This window comes from Phyllobates terribilis, unplaced genomic scaffold (genome assembly GCF_046119375.1).
Source record: "Phyllobates terribilis strain yellow unplaced genomic scaffold, ASM4611937v1 Scaffold_2__4_contigs__length_985480577, whole genome shotgun sequence".
Taxonomy (NCBI): Eukaryota; Metazoa; Chordata; class Amphibia; order Anura; family Dendrobatidae; genus Phyllobates; species Phyllobates terribilis.
The window spans coordinates 733,658,604-733,674,776 of NW_027362762.1; the positions used below are offsets into that span (position 1 = coordinate 733,658,604).

General features: G+C 42.7%; 1 protein-coding gene across 2 annotated transcripts in view; it reads right to left on the reverse strand.

Moving 5' to 3' along the window:
• Window positions 1-9,060: 9,060 nt before the first annotated feature.
• The window catches only part of RAP1A (RAP1A, member of RAS oncogene family), a 53,527-nt gene continuing 46,414 nt past the window's right edge, over window positions 9,061-16,173 (reverse strand). For both annotated transcript variants that reach the window (XM_073667194.1, XM_073667193.1), the window contains one exon: window positions 9,061-9,634. The gene's annotated coding sequence lies outside the window, so the exon portion shown is untranslated. The remainder of the gene's footprint in view (window positions 9,635-16,173) is intronic.

Here is a 16,173-nt window from a genome sequence, read left to right on the forward strand (position 1 = left end):
CGCTGTTCCTTGTGCGGTATAAGTCATTAGATGACTTTATTCTTCGGGTCGGTGCGATTACAGCGATTCCATATTTATATCTGAGTTTTTATGATTGACAGCTGTCACACACTAAAAAAAAATCTTTTTTTTTTTTTGCAAAGACTACTTTTTGTATTGTCATATTTTGAGAGCTATAATCTTTCTATATTTCGAAAGACAGAGTCATGTGACAGCTTGTTTTTGCGGGATAAGTTGACATTTTTATTGGCACCATTTTCGGGCACATGACATTTTTTGATCACTTTTTATTGGAATTTTTGGGAGGCAGAATAAACAAAAAACCAACAATTCAGGAATTGTTTTTTTTTTTTTTATGCCATTCCGAGTGTGGTAAAATTGATAAGGTAGCTTTATTCTTCGGGTCAGTACGTTTACAGCAATACTACATTTATATTGTTTTTCTATGTTTTGGCGCTTTTACACAATAAAAATTATATTATAGAAAAAACTAATTTTTTTGCATCGCTTTATTCTGAGAGCTATAACTTTTTTATTTTTCGGCTGATGGAGATGTATGGCAGCTTGTTTTTTGCGGGACAAGATGTCGTTTTCAGCTATATAATTTTTATTTATATTCGTCTTTTTGATCGCGTTTTATTCCAATTTTTGTTCAGCGGTATGATGATAAAGCACCGTTTTTTGCTTCATTTTTTATTTTTACGGTGTTTATTAAAGGGATCAACTAGTGGGCCGGTTTTATAGGTTAGGTCATTTCGGACGCGGCGATACCAAATATGTGTACTTTTATTGTTATTTTTTTCTAATAATTATATATATATTGTACTCATAAATAAATATTTAATTTTTTAAAATATTTTTACTACTTTTTTTTTTTTCACTTTTTTTTTACTTAGTCCCACTATGGGACTTTCACTTTCTGCAGTCTGATTGTAGTTATAAGGTATAGCAGTGGAGGATCACTGCTATACATTATAACCTGTCAGTGCTGCAGACACAAGTTAGTTTGACCATGCACTGCGCATGATCAAACTAACTTGCTGGTGCCTGGCACCCCGGATGTTGTCATGACGACATTGGGTCACCATGGCAATGATCTGGATGCCACACTGATGGCATGGGGTCTCCGATCCAAGAGAAGAGGGGCTTTTGTCCCTCTGCCCGCTCGCAGCATTTAGGGGTTAAAGTTCCGGGAGCGGTGCCCTGGCAGTGAGTGCCAGGTGTCAGAATCAGCTGACACATGGCGGCGATCGCACTCGCACAGCATGAGTGCGGGCGCGATTGCCGTGTCGTAATATTACATACCTGGTCCATAAGGCCCAGAGCACAGGGACGTACTATTACATACATAGTCAGAAAGGGGTTAAAGAGGCCCCATCACAATTCCTGACAACTAGCAAATAATTATATTCCACGTGAAATAAAAAATCTGAAGAATCTTTTCCCATAATTCTGAGCTGTTTCTTTGCATTTCCACCATCAAAATTGTAAATTCATAGTTTTAAGGCTGAAAGTAGACACAAGTCCATTAAACTCAACCTATAATTTAACAAGCTTATCCAGAGGAAGGTAAAACCCCAAAAACCCCGTGAGGCAGATGCTCATTGCCCAATGTTAGGGGGAAAATGTATTTTCCATCCCAATAATAGCAATCAGACAAGTTCCCTGGAGCAATGTCCCATCACAGAATCTAGTGATCATAACCTGCATCCTTATTTTTTGAGACTCTTGCAATTCTCCCTGACCTGCTGGATAGGAGCTTCTTGGCGAAATTCTGACTGATGGCAACTAGGGTTGAGCGAGTATGTTCTGTCCAAGTATGCTCGGGGCGAGCTCCGAGTATTTACAGCTGCTCGGTGATAAGGTTAAATCGCTCCCCCGTACATGATTTGCAACTGTCGGCGAAAGGGTTAATAGAACATACTTGCTCAACACTAATGGCAACCCATTGTCTAATTAGTGCTTGGAGTTTAGCACAATTTCTGTGTTTTTGTTTGTCCACCTACTTTTTGAGAAGTGACCACATGAAATTGAGATCTGGGGAGTTTCCTGGCCATGAACTCAAAATTTCAGGTGGTTCACAGAGACACTTAGTTATCACTTTCACCTTGTGACATTGGTCTTCATCATGCTGGAAAAAGCATTGTTCATCACTAAATTGCAGCTGGAATATTGGGAGAAGATGTGAGATCCGTTTTTTCATGGATACCACACGTATCAATTATAATCTATGGTGCTATGCACATGTCCATGCAAAATACACAGAAACATGTCCGTTTTTTTTCCAGCAGCACGGATGACAAGGGCCAACACAAGTCTATGGGTCAGTGAAAACCAAGTACAGCCCACGGATGGCATCAGTGTACCATCAGTGTTTCTTTATATGTACCGGAAAAACACTGACACACTGATGGTAAAAACGGACATATTGGTGACACACTGATACAAAACACTGATACCGTTTCATATGTGCCAGTCTGAAGGGGGCTTTATCAGAGAAAATAACTTTACTGCAGACTTCTGCAGTCCAATCCCTGTACTTCCAGCAGAATGTCAGTCTGTCATTGATGCCATTCTTGGATAGAAGTGGATTCTTTACTGCCCTTCTTGACACCAGCTCAGCCCCCAAAAGCCTTCACCTCACTATGTGTGCAGATGCACTGACACCTGCTTGCTGCCATCCTTGAGCAAAGTCGGCACTGGTGTTGAACTGATCTGGTAGCAGAATCCTCTTTATGAGATGGTCCAGGCACTTGCTGGATTTTCTCAGGCGACCTGATGACTTTTTCAGACAATTGAACTTCTCTCTTTGAAGATCTCAAAGATCCAAAAAATGGTTGATTGGGAGCAATTTGACAAGCAGCAGTGTACTTGCTTGTAAAGTCCCTTTGAAGCAAAGCAATGATGACTACACGTTTCCTTGGAGGTAACCATAATTAGCCATGTTTAGGATGCTCTGGATCAGGGTATACAACATATCCAGCAACTTCGCACCGCCATTGAAGAGGAGCGGACCAACATTCCACAGGCCACAATCAACAACTTGATTAACTCTACGCGAAGGAGATTAGGCACTTTTTTTTTTTTATAACTTGTCCGACAAGGGGTTTAACGAGTAACATACTGCGCCAAAATTGTGGTACACATTTCTGGTACAAGGTAGACAAACTCATAGGTGGTATAAACTTGACTAGATAGCGTTAAAATCTCGATCTCTAGAACTTGATAGAGTTCTCATCCAGTATGAAAACACTGATAAACTTGGCACACTTTACAACTAACTGTCTAGTTGAAGTTTGCACTGGTTGAGAATTACAGTTCTAATAAATGTGCCCCATGGTGTAAGCATTTCAGGCACAAAACCACAGCCAGATAATATTTTTTACTGACACATTGGAAGACCATGCATATTTATTACGTTTATAAGTGGTACATGTCTACAGCCTAGAATATTGATCTGAAGACATCAGAAGCATTTACTACACACTGTGAATTATGAAAATTGCGGTTATAATAATTTGTACGTTTCTCCAGATAAAAAAAAAAAAATCACAGACACATCAATTTTTCCTTTACGGACAAAAGAAAAAAGTACCCGATTTTTCAAGACAATCCAGGTGTTGAATCGTAACAGCAAAGGCAGTGCGCATACCAGTCATGTTAGGGGCCATGCACATTGCGCTTTGCCCCTTCTGTTGGGGGGCTTGAATCCCTGAAAAACAGGAATCAGATAGAACAAATGGACTCAATATGCAGACCGGCACAAGAACGTACATTCAAAACTGATGCAAAGGAAATTTTGCCATGGAAACATAAGTTGCCCAGACTATAAAAGGGAAGAAAATATTTTTTTGTATAGGGAAAATAACATTTTCCAGTTTTTTTCTATCTCAATTTCTTGTGGTTTTCAAGAAATCTACTAGAAACAATGTACTTGCATTTTAAATATTTTTATGCAGTTATCAGTGTTTTAAGGCGAATCGGTCAGCAGGTTTTTGCTAGGTAATCTGAGGACAGCAAGAGCTTAGGGGCTAAGACACAGATTTCAAGGATGTGTCACGTCAGGCTGTGTACTGTTGGTTACTTACAATGAAGGTTTTATCACCTGGTGATTATCATTGTAAGGACTACAGCAACATAGTCTGACTCCTCCCCCTTCTGTGATAAGCAGCTCACTGTCAATAGACTATGTTCATACAGAGCCTAGTGTGGGCGGGGTTAACTTTCTCAGCTCTGCTGCATGTTAAATCTAAGAAAGCTGTGTCAGACGCGCAGCACCCAGTAAACTGTGATACATCATTGGAATCAGGGTATCTTTGCCTACATTAAGCTGCTCTCAGATGAGGTACCAAAAGCTGACAGATGCCCTCTAATCCATTATTGACAAGGTTTAAAAAAAAGGACTTGCATTAACAGCCATTTTTATTGTTTTTAACTCTCCGCTTTTCAGCAGCAATTGCCTCAGTGCACTCACCCTATAGGCATATTTTGGAAGCTTTTCCCAACGTATACTGTAACGTTCTTTCAGCCTTCGTCAGGCAGATATGAGACAGCATATACACTGCTCAAAAAAATAAAGGGAACACTCAAATAACACATCCTAGATCTGAATGAATGAAATATTCTCATTGAATACTTTGTTCTGTACAAAGTTGAATGTGCTGGCAACAAAATCACACAAAAATCATCCATGGAAATCAAATTTATTAACCAATGGAGGCCTGGATTTGGAGTCACCCCCAAAATTAAAGTGGAAAAACACACTACAGGCTAATCCAACTTTGATGTAATGTCCTTAAAACAAGTCAAAATGAGGCTCAGTATTGTGTGTGGCCTCCACGTGCCTGTATGACCTCCCTACAACGCCTGGGCATGCTCCTGATGAGGTTGCGGATGGTCTCCTGTGGGATCTCCTCGCAGACCTGGACTAAAGCATCCGCCAACTCCTGGACAGTCTGTGGTGCTACATGACGTTGGTGGATGGAGCGAGACATGATGTCCCAGATGTGCTCAATCGGATTCAGGTCTGGGGAACGGGCGGGCCAGTCCATAGCTTCAATGCCTTCATCTTGCAGGAACTGCTGACACACTCCAGCCACATGAGGTCTGGCATTGTCCTGCATTAGGAGGAACCCAGGATCAAATGCACCAGCATATGGTCTCACAAGGGGTCTGAGGATCTCATCTCGGTACCTAATGGGAGTCAGGCTACCTCTGGCGAGCACATGGAGGGCTGTGCGGCCCTCCAAAGAAATGCCACCCCACACCATTACTGACCCACTGCTAAACCAGTCATGCTGAAGGATGTTGCAGGCAGCAGATGGATCTCCATGGCGTCTCCAGACTCTGTCACATGTGCTCAGTGTGAACCTGCTTTCATCTGTGAAGAGTACAGGGTGCCAGTAGCGACTTTGCCAATCCTGGTGTCCTGTGGCAAATGCCAAACGTCCTGCACGGTGTTGGGCTGTGAGCACAACCCCCATCTATGAACGTCAGGCCCTCATACCACCCTCATGGAGTCGGTTTCTAACCGTTTGTGCAGACACATGCACATTTGTGGCCTGCTGGAGGTCATTTTGCAGGGTTCTGGCAGTGCTCCTCGTGTTCCTCCTTGAACAAAGGCAGAGGTAGCGGTCCTGCTGCTGGGTTGTTGCCCTCCTACGGCCCCCTCCACGTCTCCTGGTGTACTGGCCTGTCAACTGGTAGCGCCTCCAGCCTCTGGACACTACGCTGACAGACAGCAAACCTTTTTGCCACAGCTCGCATTGATGTGCCATCCCGGATGAGCAGCACAACCTGAGCAACTTCTGTGGGTTGTAGAGACTGTCTCATGCTACCACAAGTGTGAAAGCATAACCAACATTCAAAAGTGACCAAAACATCAGCCAGAAAGCATTGGTACTGAGATGTGGTCCCCACCTGCAGAACCACTCCTTTATTGAGTGTGTCTTGATAATTGCCTATAATTTCCATCTATTGTCTATTCCATTTGCACAGCAGCATGTGAAATTGATTGTCAATCAGTGTTGCTTCCTGAGTGGACAGTTTGATTTCACAGAAGTTTGATTTACTTAGTTATATTCTGTTAAGTGTTCCCTTTATTTTTTTGAGCAGTGTAGTTTAACTAGATAGGAAATCACAGCAGATGGCACTTTCCTAAAAGGAGGACTACAGCTCAGAGGTTAGCACTGTTGCTTCTTAGCTCTGGTCCTGGGTTCAAATCCCAAAAAGACAACATCTTTAAAGAGTTTGTATGTTCTTGTGTTTGCATGAGTTTCTTAACACACTTCAAAGACATACTGATCGGGAATTTAGATTGTGAGCCCCAATGGGGACAGTGATGATAATGTCTGTAAAGTTCTGTGGAATTAACGGCGCTATATAAGTGAGCGAAATAAATACGCAAAGAAACATACCACGGGGTATAATTTTCTTCACAATTGGTCCTCGTCATCCTTCCCGACTACGGCGACTGTTAGCAGCATACCTGTTTAACATTTTTATTATTTTTAATATGAATAACTTTTTTTTTTTTTTACTTTAATGATCACATTTTTCATCTATAACTGGAGTGTCAATAGAACAGAACAATACATTGACAAAACTCACTGACAGTGCTGATCTGGGTCTGCTAGGACAGTATTGTTACGCCAAATAGACAATAAAGAGGTCCTACAGAAGTATGGATAGTGCCCATTGAGCATTATTTAGAAGACTAAAGATATAAAAGTATGTAGAAAAGCCAGGTAGGCAAGGGTTAGGATCTGATTAGGTGCATGTGCCTGGGGCAGCACGGTGGCTCAGTGGTTAGCAGTGCAACCGTGTAACACTGGGGTCAGGGGTTCATATCCCACCAAGGACAACATCTGCAAGGAGTTTCTATGTTCTCCCCGTGTTTGCGTGGGTTTCCTCCTCCCACACTCCAAAGACATACTGATAGGGTATATTGTGAGCCCCGATGGGGACAGTGATAAGGTCTGTGAAGCGCTGTGGAATTAATGGCGCTATATAAGGGAGTAAGATAAAAAATCGGCCTGTCTCTCCATATAATCATACTAGGTTTTCACATTTGTCAGTCAGCTCAGGGACCAGAGCAGTTTTGTTTGGCCATCTTGTTTAATTAGTGCCTGGACAAGTAGGGATTTTGAGTTTATGATTTGGTTTTCAGTGCTTTGGAAATAATCATTCTTTTGACACAAGAATCCATTTCCTGTGTGAACGCGTCCTTCTGCTGAGCATGAATCTCTGCAAGTGATATTTAAACAAAAAAATACAAACCACTTGTCTTCTCTCCGGGGTCCCCAGCTACCCCGCCCTGCACATGCTAGGTTGCAATAGCTTTAACCCGGCACTGGAATTTACAATAGCATGAAGTTAAAGCCCAGGCGCAATGCTATAGATGCATTGTTAGGCAAAGTTCACATTACATTTGCACAATGTCAAATACCACCTGTATTCTGCTTTTTACACATCCGTCTCAAAAACAAATATCTACAGTTAAAATCAGGTGCCATCTATGAGCAAGTGTACTTTGTCTTTACTTTTCTCAGAAATGTATGCATTACTGTGCCAATGTATACCCACACATCTTGACATGTATGGCATTAACTTCTAGTAAAAATAAGTTTTTTTGTGTGTGGTTTCCAGTTTTGTGAAGCATTGGTGACCTGGCTGCTCATAAATGTTCCAACAAAAAGTGTCCAGACAAACTTGTCAATATCTGAGATGCACTGATTACTGGAGATGAGCTAAGAGATTTGAAAGGCCCCACAACGAATTGACGTTACGGGGGCCTACTAATCAGGAGACATCTCTTGCTGTGCGCGCGCCTTACAAATATACACGAGCTACATTTGCATTGTAGTCTACACTAACTTTCTGGCGTAAAGTACAGAAAATCTGTAGGGAAGTGCATGGCCTAGTCACCTTCTGCCAAGCTAGTCCCACTTTATAAAAAAAAGTATTGCAAGCAGTGGAAAAAAGTTGCAAGTTATGGTGTCAAAATGTGGGGTTTTTTACAGCAGAACACTGGCATAGCGCAATGATAAATTCCAGCACTCCACGTAATGCTGTATGCCAGTGTATTCTCTCTTAAAAGCAATGTCACAGTCCCCGGTGGGGACAGTGATGCTAGGGTCACGTATCATAACTTCATGAGAGCCCCGGGAATGTGAGTGCTGAAACAGCAGGAACGGAGCCAACACAGGAGGAGAGTATAAGCCTTTTTATTTTATCGGGGCCAAGCATGGGGTAGGAGAAGGTGTTGGCCAAGAAGTAGACAACTTCTTTAAAGGATCCAATCCATGTCTGATTTTAGACTGATGATTGTATTGTCTCCTGGAGATGAGCAGTCACCAGAGATGTCTCCTGGCAGCTCGCTCATGGAGACCACAGGAGCGAGTGCATATGTATGAGAGATTTGGCCGAGATGGCTGCCGGCTGGACAGCCATCATTTGTTTTATAGCCATCTAATGTGCATGGTGGCCTTAAACTACAAGTCTGAAGTCATTCTACGTGACTGCAGATTTGTGAACCCTCACATTGCGCGCATTGCACGCTGTCAGGATTCTCCAGTGTTGGGAGTGGTGGTCATGTGACTGCAAGTGTGAGATATGCATGCTCCCAGCCAGAACCCGACTAGATGGGAGCGGCCTCACTCAATGCAAGTGTATTAAGCAAGGCTGTTAACAATTGGTTGAAATGTGACTGGGAGTATGCATATATCTCTGTTCCCGGAGAATCCTCGCAGTGCGCGCTTTGTGAAGATTCACAAGATTCACACAGGGACTACAGACTAGCAGCTTAAGACTGGACAACCCCTTTAAGAGTAACGGTGGTGGCACAGGAGGGTGAAACAAAAACACACAATCAAGATAATGAAAATTTACTAAAATTTAATCATTCATAAAAGCTGTAATTTAATTTGTGACAGTAAAACACAAGAAGCAATATTAGAGTTGTTTTAGTATATTATATATTTCAGCTTTGAAATCCATAGAAATCAGTATCCCAGTTTTCCTATAAAAGACCCCACCCAACCCTCCCCCAAAAAGCATTATGCACAAAATGGTTTCATAATTATAATATAATGGCAAGATGAAAGTTATAATAAACCCAGAAGTTTTAAATATAAAATGAAGTCACCGTGACTCAAAAAGGTATTAGCCCCATTGAGTTCATTAAAGGGGATATATATCTCTCTATATATATTTATAAAGGAAAACTAGAAATGGCTACATTTTTAGTGCTTGACACAGGCATGGCTGGGGAGAGGAGTTGGAGGACGTCAATATGAAAATCATTTAAGTCATTAAACTAGCAATATTTAACATATGAAATGCATTCATGCTCTCATAATCATTCAGAATCGAGTCAAGTATGTTTATTTCACATCTGTGAGCGCCACTATTGCAAAAGTTGACACAACCGTGTCTTATTTTCAGAGAGAAACAGCTAAATCATTGCCAGGGAACCTTGTGCAAACAGTATTGGAGATCTAACGTCTTCACATGATACAGTATATAAAACAGAAGGAGCCTCTTCAGATATGTTAACTTAGGATTGGATATCTCTTTTTTACAATTTGGAATGCTGGCACTTTCCAACCAGGCAACAGTTCTTCATTCCTATAGTCTACAATGGAGAAAGGAGAGAGAAAAAGAGAAAAAAATATCGTAAGTTGCAAATAGTACAACTGCGCGCAGTGTAAAGTAGCGGAACAACTACTATTGTGCCGGGAGTATCAGTAGTTATATAATTTCAGACCAACTTATTTCTCTGATTATTTATCATCCCTGCTCCATTAGAGATACACAGTATGTCACAAATATTTTCCGACAGAAGGCTTCAATAAACGTCACTATGTTGGAACATAGTTGTACATATTGTCTAAGGCAGGGGTCTCAAAGTCGGCTAAGTATATGGGCCACACATAGAAAAAATGTGAATTTGAAGGGCCGCATTCTTTGTAGGATGATATAAATTTTTAATGATACCATATTGTTTTTTCTATACACCTTTTGGATCATTTTTTGAACATGGTTTTTTTTATTTTATTCTTTTAAATGGCATTCTTTTTATGGACTATGGTACAGTTTTAAAGTTTTTACAAGTTTACAGTTTTACAGCTTTTAAAATTTTAATTTCCTTTTTGTGTCCCCTAACTGGCCACATACAGTGATTTTTTTTCCTTACAATTAGCACCATATAGTAATTCTGACCAACTTCTTATAGCAATGTCCCCATCTTGTAGTAATGCCCCCATCCTTGTCCCCATCTTGTAGTAATGTCCCCCATCCCGGTCCCCATCTTGTAATAATGTGCCCATCCCGGTCCCCATCTTGTAGTAATGTGCCCATCCCGGTCCCCATCTTGTAATAATGTGCCCATCCCGGTCCCCATCTTGTAGTAATGTGCCCGTCCCGGTCCCCATCTTGCAGTAATGTGCCCATCCCGGTCCCCATCTTGTAATAATGTGCCCGTCCCGGTCCCCATCTTGTAATAATGTGCCCGTCCCGGTCCCCATCTTGCAATAATGTGCCCGTCCCGGTCCCCATCTTGCAGTAATGTGCCCGTCCCGGTCCCCATCTTGCAGTAATGTGCCCGTCCCGGTCCCCATCTTGCAGTAATGTGCCCGTCCCGGTCCCCATCTTGCAGTAATGTGCCCGTCCCGGTCCCCATCTTGTAGTAATGTGCCCGTCCCGGTCCCCATCTTGCAGTAATGTGCCCGTCCCGGTCCCCATCTTGTAGTAATGTGCCCGTCCCGGTCCCCATCTTGTAGCAATGTGCCCGTCCCGGTCCCCATCTTGTAGTAATGTGCCCATCCCGGTCCCCATCTTGTAGTAATGTGCCCATCCCGGTCCCCATCTTGTAGTAATGTGCCCATCCCGGTCCCCATCTTGTAGTAATGTGCCCGTCCCGGTCCCCATCTTGTAGTAATGTGCCCGTCCCGGTCCCCATCTTGTAGTAATGTGCCCATCCCGATCCCCATCTTGTAGTAATGTGCCCATCCTGGTCCCCATCTTGTAGTAATGTGCCCATCCCGGTCCCCATCTGGTAATAATGTGCCCATCCTGGTCCCCATCTTGTAGTAATGTGCCCATCCCGATCCCCATCTTGTAGTAATGTGCCCATCCTGGTCCCCATCTGGTAATAATGTGCCCATCCTGGTCCCCATCTTGTAGCAATGTGCCCGTCCTGGTCCCCATCTTGTAGTAATGGCCCATGCTGGTCCATAACTTGTAGAACATTCAACTGAAAAGAATCACTGACTTCGGCGGCCCTCAGGACCAGGCTGCAATCATTACAGGGGCTACGGTGCCTGCGGGCCGCATTAAGAAGCCTCTGGGGCCGCATGCGGCCCTCTGGCCGCGTGTTAGAGACCCCTGGTCTAAGGCTTGCAAAAAGTATATATTTATATTATTTAATAAAAAAAAAAAAACAAACAAAAAAAATACACACAACAACTAGTATACAGAGACCGTCGGTTGACAAAAGGACGTTTTTTTAATCAGTGGGACTATAGGGCCCTATGGCTTATACGGCAAACATATCAGAAGTTCCCATAGGAACTTGCCCTACATATTTTCATTTTATACGGAAAAAAAAAAAAAAAACGACTTGTTCAAACACTACAAAGACTGTAAAAATTATATTGTATTATTACAAGAGCAGCAGTGAAATAAGCAGGGGTAAGTAGTAGCTCTGGTTGACACAGTTGTGCTGAGGAGCAAGCCAGTCCCATCCTTCACTGCAGCTGTAATGTGGTACAGCAAGTAATCATCGTTCCTTGTCTGCAGAAACTGGCCATTTTTTATTGCTGCCCTGTGATTACTAGAAAGCAACGGTGATATCAGAGAATGTGCTGTTAAGACTCTTAACCACTTCGCGCCAGAGCCTGTTTTTGCCTTCGTGACCGGGCCAATTTTTTCAATTCTGACCACTGTCACTTTATGAGGTAATTACTCTGGAACACTTCAACGGATCCCCCTGATTCTGAGAAGACTGTTTTTTTGTGACATATTGTACTTCATGATAGTGGTAAAATTTCTTCGATATCACTTGCGTTTATTTGTGAAAAAATCGGAAATTTGGCGAAAATTTTGAAAATTTTGCAATTTTCAAACTTTGAATTTTCATGCCCTTTAATCAGAGAGATATGTCACACAAAATAGTTTATGAATAACATTTCCCACATGTCTACTTCACATCAGCACAATTTTGGAACCAAAATTTTTTTCTGTTAGGAAGCTATAAGGGTTAAAAGTTGACCAGCGATTTCTCATTTTTACAACAAAATTTACAAAAACATTTTTTTAGGGACCACATCTTATTTGAAATGACTTTGAGGAGCCTTTATGACAGAAAATACCCAAAAGTGACACCATTCTAAAAACTGCACCCCTCAAGGTACTCAAAACCACATTCAAGAAGTTTATTAACCCTTCAGGTGCTTCACAGGAATTTTTGGAATGTGGAAGAAAACAATGAACATTTAACTTTTTTTCACAAAACTTCTACTTTAGCCTCAAATTTTTAATTTGCACAAGGGCAGCCAGAAAAAATGGACCCCAAAATGTGTTGTGCAATTTCTCCTGAGCACGCTGATACCCCATATGTGGTGCAAAGCCACTGTTTGGGCGCACGGCATGGCTCGGAAGGTAAGGAGCGCCATTTGACTTTTGGAATGGAAATTTGACGCCATGTTGCATTTGGAGAGCCCCTGAGGTGCCTAAACAGAGGAAACCCACAACAAGTGACCGAATTTTACAATCTACTCCTCTGTATAAATTAATCTAGTGGTGGGAAAATAAGTAGGTAAATGGTCACTAAACCCATAGATGAATTCCCACAGAGGTGTCATTTCCATAATGGGGTCACTTCAGGGGGGATTATGCTGTTCTGGCACTTTTCAGAGTACCAGAGCTAAAGAATCCCCCCTGAAGTGACCCCATTTTGGAAATGACACCCCTCTGGGAATTCATCTATGGGTTTAGTGACCATTTTAACTCGATGGATGATTTCCAGAAACAAGCACGCAATGGAAGGTTTAGATTCTGGAGAACCCCCCCTGGAAATTAAGTGAGCTCTACTCGAATGTGTCATTCACTAAATGAACCAAATGTTTGAATGACAAATTGGGATACATTTTTACAGTTTAAAAACGTGGTTCTGTGTGGTAGATTTTAAAGCAGTCAGTGACGCATAAGGCTGGCAATGATGGGCATTGTGGGCAATAGTAGCGGGTATCACGCCTCATTCCTCTCTTAGTACATACACGACATCTTTTCTGGGGGTTCCTTCTTGTTTCCGTTGCTGGAATAAGTGCAATAAAATGTCGCTCAGTGAGTCTTTTCACATCCTCAGATTCTAATGGATGAGCGGGGCTAACACTTTGAAAAACAAGATTTTCAATTACCTTTTCTTGATAATCAAGAAAAGGATCTGAATTTCCTGCTTTTTTGTACAACACAAAAGAATTGTATGTGGCCACCTGAAACAAATAGATAACCAACTTTTTATACCAGGTATAGGACTTTCTTGATACCTGGTATGGCTGTAGAACCTGGTCTGCAAGGTCCACACCCCCCATGTGTTTGTTGTAGTCAATGACTGACACAGGTTTTTGCTTTGGAGTGGTGGATCCTAGTTCTACAGTGGCCCTTGTGGCATCTGTGTGGATCGAGCTGAGGACAAAAATATCCCTCTTATCCCTATATTTCAGGGCAAGCAGCTCTCCGTTGCGTACAGCCCCTGACTGCCCCTTTTGGAACTTTTGGTTGACCAATGGTTGTGGAAACCCCTGACGGTTTTTACGGATGGTCCCACACGCCCCGATGTTGTGTTCAACCAGACTTTTAAATATGGGTATGCTGGTGTAATAATTGTCCACATATAGATTGTAGCCTTTTTGAAAAAATGGACTTATCAGCTCCCAAACAATTTTTGCAGATGTCCCCAGATAAGTAGGGCATCCTGGTGGGTTTAGTTGGCTATCTTTCCCCTCATATATGCGAAAAGCGGATGTGTATCCGGTTGAACTTTCGCACATTTTATAGAGCTTTATTCCAAACCTTGCCCTTTTAGATGGGATAAATTGCTTGAGGTGCAGTCTTCCTTTGAATTTTACAAGGGACTCATCTATAGAAATATTTTGTGTTGGGGTGTAGAGGCTTAAGAATTTTTCTGACAAATTTTCAATGATGGGTCTAATTTTATATAACCTGTCATGTTCTGGGGCATTTCTGGGCAGGCATTGACTATTGTCGTTAAAATGCCAAAACCGCATGAGCATTTCATAACGGGTCCTAGGCAGAATGACTGAAAACATAGGGGTGGCTTGAACAGGGTGGTTGGACCAGTAGGATCGAATGCTCGGTTTTTTAACAAGCCCCATGGCAAATGTAAGTCCTAAAAATTTTTTTATTTCCGGGACATTAGTTGGTGTCCATAAATTTGCCCTAGCATAGTAAGATCGGGGATTCTGGCTTATGAATTGGGACGCATATAAATGTGTTTGCACGACAATATGCTCTAGCAAGCTGTCTGTAAAAAACAAATTAAAAAAATGAATTGGTCCAAAATCTTCCACCTCCACATTTATACCAGGAATGGCGTTGAAATCAGGGCTGAATGGAGCAGCCGAATCCGAAGCCTCCCATCTGGGAAATGCTAGATCATGTGGCAAAGCCCCTTGTACACAGGCGTGCGCCAATTCACTAGTAGCAGGGACAGCGCTTGTACTGGGCAGTGTTCCCTGATTTGGAGACGTTTCTCCAGTAGCGCTATTTGCCCCTATTGCTGTACTGGTCCTTGGGCTTGAGGATGGAACAGAATCACTGCTCATTTCTGAGCTCTCAGTGTCGCCGCTACTAAAGCCCTCAAAATCCACATCTCCATCTGAGATTGCACTGTCATCAGTGTCAGAACACAGCAGGGCATACACCTCCTCTGCGGTATAAGTCTGACGGGCCATTTTATTTTTAGATTTTTTGACTGGACTGATCGATCTGACAGGACTGATCGATCTGACAGGACTGATCGATCTGACAGGACTGATCGATCTGACAGGACTGATCGATCTGACAGGACTGATCGATCTGACAGGACTGATCGATCTGACAGGACTGATCGATCTGACAGGACTGATCGATCTGACAGGACTGATCGATCTGACAGGACTGATCTGACAGACTCACTAACCCTAACTCTTACTTTCTTTTTTATTTTATTTTTTTTACTTTCACAGTGGCAAGGCTGACAGCTCTTGTCACACTGTTTGTCCTCTGCTCTCTCACTGAGATCGGAGGAGAAACAGTGTATTTATCAGGCAGATCGCCCGGGAAAGTTTGTTGCTAAAACAAACTTCCCTGGTGATCTCTCTGATTGGCTGGTGTGACTCTGACATCATCGAGACCTGAGCCAATCAGGTCTCAATGATGTCAGAGGTCACAGCACCGGGATCCCCGCCGCTCCTGAGGTATGTGGGGGGTCCCGATCGCCGACCACCAGCTGTTACTATCTTTTAAATGCCGCGATCGCTATGGATCGCGGCATCTAGAAGATAGGAACAGGTTAACATCATGGGGACCTGATCCATTCAGGTCCCCATGATGCCACATGTCAGAGCTATCGCTCTGAACCGGTACCGCAGCGCTAGCAGAACCCTGGGGGTCCTGAGCGCTGCGGGACCACCCACCGTTTTTAAACGTCGGCGCTGCACAGAGCCCGGGCAGCGCCGACGTTTATGTACAGTGGGCGGTCCTGAACCGGTTAAAGGGAATCTGTCACCACATTTGACCTATCTAAAATATTAATATGGGCTATAGACGGCTGAAGAGTGATTCCTACATGCTTCATATTTTATATGAAGGGGTAGTTCCCAGTGTGATGTGTAATGGCCGCTCTCTGCTCTCCTGATCTCACTGCAGAGCTGTGTGTGTGATTATACCTGACACATCTGCAGGTTCCTCTCAGCTTCCAGCTCACAGGCAGACAGGGTTACACTATTGTTACAATACAGCAGAGCTCAGAGAGCTGCAAAAATTGTGTTTGCAAGAAGACAAAGTTCATGTCTCCTGTTATCTTCCAGGCAGCATTCTCCCCAGAACCTGGAAAAGGTCATTTATATAAAGTGATAAAAGAGGCTTTATCCACAACAAGGCATCTGATAT